This window comes from Papaver somniferum, chromosome 2, assembly GCF_003573695.1.
Source record: "Papaver somniferum cultivar HN1 chromosome 2, ASM357369v1, whole genome shotgun sequence".
Lineage (NCBI taxonomy): Eukaryota > Viridiplantae > Streptophyta > Magnoliopsida > Ranunculales > Papaveraceae > Papaver > Papaver somniferum.
Genome location: NC_039359.1, coordinates 16,282,224 through 16,294,390, shown reverse-complemented (window position 1 = coordinate 16,294,390; position 12,167 = coordinate 16,282,224).

The window sequence follows — 12,167 nt, the reverse complement described above, 5'->3', positions numbered from 1 at the left end:
ACCGCTAGTCTCACTTCCCGAGTCTTGTGGTGGGTCCAGGATACTTCGCTTGTTGAATAGACGCCCAATATCCGGTTCAAACCAGGTTGAATTCCTCGACAACTCGTACGCGGTCAACTTTCGTCCATGGGCTCCGATGCATGCATCAATAGTTCATGTCAACACTTTTGCTCCTGCTCCGAACATGTCTTTGCTTTCTGAGGGAAAGGATATGAGCGTTGGAGAGGTTGTATTCATGCGAAGTTGTATGCCCGGTCATGTGTCGTCCTTCTTTCGAGGATCTTGCAAGGCAGTCTCTTATAATATCGATAGGGCGGCTCGGCATATGGGGTTTGACCAAGGGGTCCCACTCATTCGTCAGCCGATTGCTCCGGAAGACTCGTTTCCAGATTCTCTCGATGCTAGTATTCTTATGCCGAAGTCTTCCTTTTCTGCTCTCAGAACGAAGTCCATCGACGACCTACAAGTATAACATATTCTGGCAGGATGAGTTTCTCGCCATCCATGGATTCGTGAATGATGTGGTAGAAAATCGTCGTGGTAAGCCTTCCCCTGCGGTTTTAGCAGAGCATCCACTGTTGAGAGATCCCTCTTAGAACAAACGAAAGTCCCCTAGTCCGGACGCGGACAGTCCCCAAGGGAGGGAGCGAAAGTCAAAAGATCGTGCAGGCGGTTTTCGGCCAGGTTCGGCGGCTCTCGTGACCTTCAGTTCTTCCAATATTCGGGTATGTATCACTTTCTTGCTGGTTTAGTTGGATTGCGTAAATCTTCGTTTCATTTATGAATGTCTGTCCTTGTGCTTGCACAGGGTCTCAGCAGCATGAACGCCTTTACCAAACTTGCACATAGTCAGAAAACGGCGTCTCCTAATGCGGAGGGTGGGAACGCCGAGCTTACCCATGGTGAAGGGAATCCGAGAAGGAATAAAGTTCGGAGTCCAGAGACGACGAGAATAGTTCTTCTGACAACATCGTTGAGTCTTCCTCCTGTGAGTCCGAAGGTGAATCGGTGAGTCTTCCACATATCTCTTTATTTCTTTCCTCTTTATCTCCCCCTCATTTTCTTTTTTGAAGTAAAAACCAAAATCGTGATATCACAGGAGGAAACCGCTCCCGAGGATGGCCTTGAAGTAGAGACTCGCCATAGTGAAGATGTGGTTGTACCTCCAACTTCGGAAATCGCGCCTGCTGGCGATTTGTACATTGAAGTTGACCATCCTGAATATGTTGCCGCGACCCAAGTGGTGGAGAGCATTCCAGTGACTTCTAACACAATCGTAGTTAGGAATCCCTTGTCAGTTGCTAATTCAGTCGCGGACGCCATCTTCACTCCTCCATACCTGGTTCCTTACCCGGATCACGTGCTGATCGGAGGCTTCAGTGTGACAGCCAAGTATGAGGCACTATACACTAAGATATGGGAAATATACGGACATATCGCTACGACCAAAAGGATTACTAGTCGACTTGCGTTGGTCAAGCGTGTGGAGGAAGCTTTGTCTTTGATTGGCGACATGTGCAACGTGACCGGTCATACCGTTTCCTAGGATGTAATCTCAAGCTGGAAGTTTCATCGTAACATATGCGTAGACTTCGAGTTCAATGATCCTTGGTACGTTGAAGGTTTCTCTGAGATCGAAAAGTTGCAGGCCGGGGCGGTCGAAGGCCCTTCCGCGGATGAGATCACACAGCAGGAGGCGGAAATCGAAAGGTTGTCCAGGAAGCTGAAGCTAAAACGGGCGGCTCTCCAAAGCACGAAGGAGGATTTTTCTAAGAAGAGCAAGCCATTATTGGATGGTTTTCCTTGAATGCGCTTCTATTTTCTGAACTTCTTTACTTAGGCTTCTTTTTTTTTGAAAGGAAAATAGAACGCCTGGTTTATGGTTTGATTTTCTTTTGGATTTTTGAATTGATAGATAATCGATACCTATGAGGATTTTGGATTATTCTTTGGAATGAATTGTTTTTAGAATAACACCGATTTGATCATGGTTATAAGCAACACAAGTATTCTAGGAAAGTCATGGAATTGCGTGACAGTAGGAAGTACAGGATGAACATGGGATTACCATGGATATCGGTTTCTATCATCCATGTGAAAGCTCCACGTAGTAGGTTACGTACTTTGTCTAACAAGACTTACCCGCTTCTAGGGCTTCCCAAAAAAATGGATCTTTCGGTGCCAGTCTGAGTTTTGCGGGCGGCATCGTTGTGATTGCGAGAAGTCCCCTGTCATTCCAGAGTCGTCTAATAACCGAGCCGTTGTTCCCCAAGCCGCCAGTTTGCTTCTACCATCTCAATATCAGTTTGCTTATACCATCTCAATATTTGTTTGCTTCTACCATCTCAATATTTGGGTTGAAAATGAAATCGAGAATTGGAAACCGCTATTGTAACCGAGATATTAATCTCCCACTGTGGTCGCCAATTGTTTGAGGGTGAAAACAGTTTCTGCTAATTTCGGTAATTTCGTGTGTGGGTGAGAAACGAGTCTAAATCCTAAACAATGTACTGCACGGGAGTACTTTATATTCGAGAGATCAATCTGTACAAATCCGGCCTAAACCAAGAAATGTCCGTTCCAGACTTGCTTTGGTTACAAAAGTGAAGGAGAAGAGTTGGTCTTAGGAAGGGAAGCGAAGAGAGTGTTGAAGCCAGAATAGTTGATTCTGGAAGAGTGGCTGCATTACGACTCGTATCAGAAGGTGAAACGCTAGCAATGTGGAAATCTAACTGGTGATTTCTGAGTGTTGTATTCTCCTGACCCAAAACGTGTTGTTTGGTGGAAATAGGTGAAACCTATTTATACAAGTCGTAATAAAACGTACCCTGGCTTCGTAAGAAGTGGAAGCGGTTGAGTGGTGGAAGAAAGTGCTAACGGGTAACGCCTGGAATTGATGTTTCCATAATGAGGATACGTTTCACCACTTATTTCTTGCCATTACTAACCGCCTCACCTTTATGACACTTTCTTGTAATGGGCGTATTGCACTCTGCACGTTATAAACCGCCAGACCAATACCCTGATGAGCATCCCCCAGTTTGTGACATGTTTTGATGTCTCGAGTGTTTTCATGGAAAACGTGTATCATGTTGCTAGCGTATGGAAAGTTAAGATTGATAGGTTTGCCAATTCGGTGGCGACCTTCGACGGCCGATATTTGCATCTCAAGTGGAAGGGTAGACGTCGATCATAGCTACCATCTGTTGGCAGCCAGCGGAGTGGCCGCGGCATGGCTTGTGCATGCTCTTGGCGTGGCCAATTAGGGTTTGGTGTCGTGACCAAAGAATTGGCATCGTAGCCAAGAGTGTGTCGTGGCCAAGAATTGGCAGCGTAGCCAAATTAGGGTTTGGTAGCACGGTGGCGAACTTGTACGGCTGAGAGATCTGCATCTCAGGAGGAAGGGTAGTCGTTGATCGTGGCTACCTTCCGTTTGGAAGCCAGCGGCATGGTGGCACAGCCGGCATGGCTTTGGCGTGGACAAATTATGGTTTGGCACCGTGACCAAAGAATTTGCCTCGTATCCAAGAGGTTGCCACAAGTCGTTTGGTTTGGTGGCAAGCTTGTGCGGCTGAGATCTGCATCTCTGAAGGAAGGGTATCCGTTGATCGTGTCTACCTTCCGTTTGACAGCCAGCGGCATGGTGGCATGGCCGGCATGGCTTTGGCGTGGCCAAATTAGGGTTTGCACCATGACCAAAGAATTGGCATCGTAGCCAATAGGTTGCCACAAGTCGTTTGGTTTGGTGGCAAGCTTGTGCGGATGAGATCTTCATCTCGGGAGGAAGGGTAGCCATTGATCGTGGCTACCTTCCGTTTGGCAGCCAGCGGCATGGTGGCATGGTCGACATGGTTTTGGTGTGTCCAAATTAGGGTTTGGCACCGTGACCAAAGAATTGGCATCGTAGCCAAGAGGTTGCCACAAGTTCGGTGGCGAACTTGTACGGCTGAGATCTGCATCTCAGAAGGAAGGGTAGCCGTTGATCGTGGTTACCTTTCGTTTGGTGGCCAGCGTCATGGTGGCATGGCTCGCATACTTTAGGCGCGGCCAAGTTAGGGTTTTGGCATAAACCGTGGAATTTGGCATGGCGTGGCATGAAACGGAGCCGCAAGCATCGTTCATAGTTTTTGGCTCGGCTTGGAGCCGCTGGCAGTGTGCGGCTTGGACAGAGTTTTTGGCTCGGCATGCCTTTGGCACAGTGGCATGGCTGGCATGGCTGGCATACTTTTGGCACAGTGGCATGGTTGGCATGGCCGGTGCATACCTTTGGATCGGTGGCGTGGCTGGCATGGTTGGCATGCCTTTGGAACGGTGGCGTGGCTGGCATGGTTGGCATGCCTTTGGCACGGTGGCGTGGCTGGCATGGCAGGCATGCCTTTGGCACGGTAGCTGGCATGAGCGAAGATAATGCCAACTGATACTAAGGGTTCCGCCGCGGAACGTATTATATATATATATATATATATATAAAGGTACCCAGTGAGTTTTGTACTGGTAAGGTGCCGAAATTTATAGCGTATTTGGGACGATTGTCGCATCCGTGAGTCTGGGCAGATTTCACGTAGACATATTGGATGGCTCAGTAAATGTGCTAGCGGAGATATTGGTGTTTATAGATCCATTTTCTTACAGAGTGACGTCACGTCAGACCAAGGTTTTACGATTTTAACCCTAGGTTAAAAACCACCATCAACACCTGCATTTTCCATTGTAAAGCTGTACAACAACCAGAACTAACAGTCTTCTCCCCGTTGGCAACAGTAACAAGGAGATTAGCAGTCGGTTGAGCAACCAAATGTAAAGATTTAGAAAATTCGCAGTCCAAAAAACTACGGGTACTGCCAGTATCAATAAGTATGGAAATATCATATTTATTAATAAAACCAGTAATGTGAATCGTATTATTATTGTGATTACCCGTGAGAGCATGAAGAGAGATCTCCATGTCACTTTCCACTGGAGAATCCAACACCTCTTCATTGGAAATATCCTCTTCTTCCTGAACTGCTACTTCAGTCTCTTCACCAACTATCCAAAATAATTGCTGAGTTTTGCAAATATGGTCATGTCGATAAACCTCATCACAATTATAACATAAACCTTTTTCCTTGTGAATCCGCATCTGTTCACGAGTGAGGCGTTTGATGGGAGGGAGGGTGGGACTAGTAGTGGGGGAGGATTGGGATGAAAAATTTTGGTTTAAAGGAGGTACTGCTATAGGTTTTGGAGGAAATTGTGGCTGGTAAAACTGTCGGGTACATGAGAAAGATTGTGAAAATGGTTTTGGGGTAGGCTTAAGACCTTTCTGCTGGTTGAATAAGGTTTGCTCTTGCATTCTAGCAAGAGAAAATGCTTGCATAAACATAAGGACTGAGTGTTTGTTCTCTTCCTTTAACCCTCCAACAAAACTCATGACATAGTAATGTTCTGTTAGATAGGGGTATTGATTGATAAGGTAAGCCTTAAGATCCTCAAATTTTTCAAAATAATCATCAACAGTAGTTATTTGAGACAATTTATTAAAAAGTCCTAGGATATTATCATGAGCAGGATTTTCAAATCTAAGACATGCTTGTTCAGATAATTCAAACCAAGGAGTAATAGATCGAAACGTTTGAAGGTTAGTCAGCTACTTATCAGCCTTACCGTCTAAATGCATCGAAGCCATGATTACCTTCTGATTTTCATCACGGATGTTGTTGAGTAAAAAGAATCGCTCACACTTTTGTATCTATCCCTTAGGATTGTCTCCATCGAACCTCGGAAAATCTAGCTTAGGCATTCGGTGGTTGGAATTGAGATGCCGACCTCCTGTAGTGTGAAAAACAATTCCTCCATCTCCATTAAAGGAAAATCCTCCTTGTTGAGACCTTGAGTGAGAGTTTTATCCTGTTTGATCTCCCCCTTGGTCATTAGCTTTATGAGTGAAGGAAGAATCCATATATTGGAGGAAAGTATCTTTAGTAAGCACTGTCTCTTTCATGGCTGAAAGATCTGTGGAGAAATTAGCCATTCTAGTGTTTAGATGGTAAAACTGGGTATTAGTTAACTCCTGTAGTTTGTGGAGATGTTCATTAACATCTTTAACTGTGGGAGGACCAGATCCACCCATGGTGATACAGGAATGGAACGGCTCTGGTACCAATTGTACTGAACCCAGTACAATTAGCAGCTCAGAGAAATGGAAAAGAAGAAGAAATTTGCAAAAGCAGCCTAAAATATAAGTTTTATTGAATAATTATTAGAGAGAGGAGAGGATCTCTTACATAATTAATACCCAATCAGATACACTCCCTCCCACCACTCAGAACTAGTTAGATGGCGACTTATTTTCCGCTCAAAAATAACCACTCACACGCCTAGAGAATTACAAGGCAGACATAACATTGGATATGGGTTACCCTAGTTACAACAACTAGTTCTAGGGTAATAAGAATAGTACTAGATAACTGAGGTACATGACACACTCCCACATGTCCCTGCATGAGAAAAAATTATTAGTCCAATGCCCACAGTATTATTATCTTTGAGAAATGATGCATCAAAATTAATTTTCTGATATCCATTTTCTGGTAAGGTCCAATTTGTTTGCACCCTTAAATGGCTATTCTTTCCAGTTAGGCTTTCTTGCTTAAGAATATTTGTCTCCCAATCAGCTACTTCCTTGGCCACTATTCTAGTGAGACTTATGACATTAACAGAAACTTTCTCAAAAACTATTGCACATCTAAGTTTCTATATGTGCCAAAGAGCAAAGCTAATTTTCCTGATAAACTTCATATGGATTTGACTACTATTTCTAGAGAACCAAGAAGCAATCCAATCTTTAACCTGTATCCCATCATTTATACCTGCAAAATTGGGGTCTATTGAAGTTAGTAGACTCTTAGAAACAGAACAATCAGAGAATAAATGGTTCACAGTTTCATTAGCATTCTGATAGAAGGGACAAGATCCATCAATATCTGTGACAAACCTAGCTAACTTATGCCTAACAGCTAAACAATCCTGCACACATTTCCATAGAAAATGTTTGATTTTTTGCGGCAAATCGATTTTCGAGAACTGTTTCCAAGGAAAAGTAATAATTTCATTTCCATGAATCTCATCCATGATACACTTGTAAGCAGATTTAACACTAAAAGAGCCATTATAAGATGGTTTCCACCTTAGGTTATCCTTTCCACATTGTGGAATTCTTATAGAGCAAATATCTCTCACCGTATCATGATCAAAAAGACTGTTTAGAAGCTCAACATTCCATTCTATTTTCCCCTGCAACATTAACTGATTCACAGTTCGCATATTAGTAGAAACATATGTAGAGTCTAAATAACCATTTCTATTAGGTACCCACTTATCCTTCCAAATTTCAATTTTACATCCATCTCCAACCTCCCAACAATGGTATTTCCTAACCATCTCTAGACCTCTCCAAATCCAAAACACACACCCTTGAATCACATAATGAAGAGGATTACTACTAGGAAAATATTTATGAGATAAAAGTTGAACCCACAGAGCGTCAGGTTCAGTCAAGATCCTCCAAGCAAGATAGCTAATAAGGATGTATTCATGTGTTCAGTTTTCTTAATGTTTAGGCCTCCTAAAGCTATAGGCTTAGCTACATTGTACCATTTCCTAAAGTTCCCACCTTTATCACCACTTTTTTTGTTCCAAAAGAATCGTCTTTGAATAGCATCAAGTTTATCTGTCATTCTTTTAGGCATTGGAAAAACAGCAAGATGGTGAGAAGCTAGTGTACCTAAAGTAGACTGTATGAGAACAGTTCTTCCTGGTTGATTTAAATGTTCCCCTTTCCATGAAGCTAGTCTTCTGTCACAGCTATCATTTATGTGGTTGAAGGTTTCCATTTTATTCCTATGAATTAAGAGAGGAACTCCTAAGTACTTATCTTGAAGTCCTAACCTCCTTATATTCAAAATGTTCCCAATCTGCATCTTAGTTCTAGGGTCGGTTTTCTGACTAAAAGCTAATCTAGATTTTTCGAAATTAATTTCTTGACCAGAGTACTTACTAAACATGCTTATTCGCACATTAGTGTATAAATCCATAAACCGGGAACCAAGTGTATGCATATGTGTGTATACCAAATTGGTGAAGGAGACAAGATAAGTATGTGTACCCATACGCATACTGGCGAAAGTTTTCGAACCGAAAATATCTGCTGAGTTTGGGAATTACAAACTCCTAAACTAGTCACCTTAAGTATGAGTACCCATACGTATACTGGCGGAAGTTTTCGAACCGAAAATTTCTGCTGAGTTTGGAAACTTAAAAAACTCAAATCCGGTTGCTTAAGGACGCATACCCGTACGCATACTTAAGTTGGTTACTTTGTCAAATCTGTCAGTTCATGGACTTAAACATTTAAATCATAAGGAATGCAATATTTGCAAACCGTGGCTATAATGTTCATGATTGATTCAAGTGAATCAAACCGATTTGATTTCAATTGTGTTTTCTATAGCAATTGAACAACTCTTTAACTTGTGGTTAAATTTATCAGCCCTTATCAAGTTGCCTTCCTTTCTTCTAGGAAAATAACTGACAACATTGTGATTGCGCATGAAATGGTTGATACCATGAAGAAAAATAGAACCAAATCTGGTCTTATGGTAGTTAAGTTAGACAAGTCAAATGTTTTTTGACAGAATTGAGCGACATTTTGTTCTTGATATTTTGAAACAGCTAGGTTTTCATGATCACTGGTGCAGGTTGATTGAACAATGCATAACTACAATTTCTACATTTATCCTTCTGAATGGATCTCCAGGTGAAGTTTATTATCCTACAAGGGGTCTTAGACAGGGAGACCCCTTGTCACCCTATCTGTTTATAATCTGTATGGATGTTTTATCTAAAATGCTTATTAATGATGAAAACAAGAATGAGACTCAGGGAATTAGAGTAACTAAAGAGGCCCCTTCTGTGAGTCACCTGTTTTTTGCAGACGACCTATTAGTTTTTACCAAGGCTAGTGTAAAAGGAGATAGGAACCTTGAAAATATGTTCGCTAGCTAGTAGTTTAGATATAATATTATAACTCACATTGCTCAGACTTATAGGTCTATAATCTGCAGCAGATTTAGGACAATCAGTTTTAGGAATTAAAGACACGAAGTTGTGGTTTAACTGCTTAAGCATATACCATGAGTTAAAGAAACTCTTAACCATAGCTATTGTGTCTTCCCAAACTACATCCCACATCTGCTAGTAGAAACCAGGTGGGTAACCATCTAGACCCGGGGAGGTCCAAGACTGCATTTGCCAAAGAGTGTTCTTAATCTCCTCATCAGTAGGGATACTAATAAGGAAATTATTTTCCTCTTCGGAAATACATGGAACTAAGACCTTAAGAAATTCATTATTTTTAGGGAGGTTTGTGGTTCTACTTATCTTACTAAATTGATCTCTAATTTCCCTAGCAATCATGCTCCTATCTGTTAACCAAATGCCCATACTATTTTGCAAACACTCTATTTGGATTCTTCTTTTCCTAAATTTGACTTTATCATGAAAAAACTTAGTATTTTTATCATCAAAAGTCATAATATTCTCTTTTGCCCTTTGCATATAATAGTCTTGTTTAACACTGTACCAGTGCTTTAGAGACTCCTCAAGTCTAGCAAGATGATCAAAATCACTATCAGCATTCAGATTCATTTTAACAACATTAATCTGGTGGTGAATGTCATTAATATGACTCTGAAAGTTTCCAAAAACATTAAAGTTCCATTGTCTCAAAGCTAATTTCACATTGTATAAACACTTAGCATGTTTGAAAGCCTTAGATCCATTCTCCTCAGTTTTCCAGTTCCTAGAAATGACCTCTCTACAGGAATTATCACTCAGTCAGCACCTATTAAATCTTTGTGGTTCCCAAGTAGTATTATCCTCTCTAGAATATACTAAAAGAATGGGTACATGGTCACTGCTAACACTATTCAAATGGTATACTACAGCAGTTGGGAAGAAGTCAAGCTAAGAGTTATTAACAAGAGAGCCCTGTCTAATCTTTCTAAGATTAAAGATTCACCATTTCTACGGTTACTCCAGATGTGGGGATTACCAATAAAATTAAGATCAATGAAACCTAAATGATCAATGTACCCTCTAATTTCATCTAATTGACTTTGTGGAACTAAGTTCCCACCAACTTTCTCATCTTGCTTAATTATAAAATTCAAGTCGCCCAAAATTACCCAAGGACAATGATACATATAAGAAAGATTTTCTAGGTAAGTCAATTGATTGTCCCAACCCTCATCAGATAAGGCACCATACATGCAGTTTAATAAGGTGTACCCACTCCTAGAATCCATATTAACTAAAACAGATATGAAATTACATTTTGAGTCAACTAAATCTATATGAATGCCATCCTTCCAGAGAAGGAAAAGGACACCAGAAGCCCCTATGGGATTAACAAAAAGGGAATTCATATAATTATAGTTATTAGTGTACCTATACATATTTTTATCCATTGTTTTTCAGTTTCACTTAAGAAAACAATATCAGGATCATTGGACCTAATGAGTTCTCCTAGATGTTGTCTAGTATACTTATTGCCAAACCCTTGGATATTCCAAGCCATCACCTTCATGTTGCAATTCTCGACAGAAAAGCAAAACCAATTCCAGCTTAAATTGCTTTCCACAACAGTAAGAGACAACGTGGAAGAATTGTTGAGAAAAACACAACTTAAAAACAAGACTTTTAACCCTAGACTAGAGCCAAAACAGTCATCAAAATTCCTAAAATTACAAACAAAAGACAATTGCAAAACCCTAGAGAAATAATTACTACTCAAATTAAAATCAGATATGAAATTATTCAAATTAAACCACCAATTAGGAAAGGGATACTTCAAATAGATTGAAAACTAACCTGATTTGCGGCAATCTGTGCGACTCCAGGAGCTGTGTAGCTAACAGACGCTTCACCATATCTACCTCAACACCTTTCATGCTTATAACACAATCTATGTGAGAATCATTGGCATCCTTAGTATGAGAAGTTTTACCCTTCCTTTTGATTTTAGAAGCAACTGGGTTCGAGTTCTGGATTTAATACGGGGGATTTTCATAAGAACTGGAGAGATGATGTTTCGGAAAAGAAATTTCTGTCGATAATAAGGGGCGAGTTTCAAACTCATCCTGTCTGGATCGTTTATGCCTTATTGGGTCCTCTTCAACTTCTTCCACTGCATTCGGCCCAACATTTATAATCAACCCAATACCATTTCTTTCCTCCATTCCAACTATTTGGTCAGTGAGCTTCTCTTAAATTCCTTCCAACAGATGCTTATTTTTTTCATAATGTCTATTCCATTCTTCGGTTGTCATTCTCACCACTCTATGTTGTTCCGCATATTCCTCACAACGTGCAACATTATGTTGGATTACAAAACATTTGAGACAGATCCTTCTTGGTTGTTTCTCGGAATGATATACCACCCAACACTCCTCTAATGTTGCCGTGAGTAACCAAGTACCTATTTTTAGTGGTTGAGTAATATCAACTTCTACATTAGCTTTACGCAACTTTCCAAATTTAGGCTTTGCATCCTTAGGATCATCCTTCATTTTCTTCCCAATCTTCTTGCACATTTTTTCCAGCATGTCGTCATCAAGATGCTCCAGTTTTAGATCTCGGAACTGGACACAGAAAACTTGGTGGGTAAAGTCATACTTTGAAAAACTAAACTTCTGCATAGAACAAGACTTTTCATCTAGAAATTCCTTAGAGACATCGTTTCTACTAGGGAATAACTAGGTAGATAAAAGCATGACATCAAGGTCCATTGTAGTTTATGTAATGCCTCACTGGAAACAATAGCGCACTTAATCATTGGGCTTCTTTTAAATTATATCTCATCATTAACCTCAACGTGTACTAATTATAATCCATAAACAAAAAAACCTCTACTTTTTATCTATAGCACAATTCATAAACCAAAATTTCTTAACTGAATTTGTAAGAATTCATACTATTGAAGTCCATCGACCTAACTAACCTCGAAAACCGGCTTGCAAGGTTAGGGTTTCCCAAGGCTTGTAAACTGCATGATCAATAAACAACACGCCTCTTCACGTGTAGCATTGTTGAGTCTAACACGTCGATAATAAATCGGGCGACGTGGA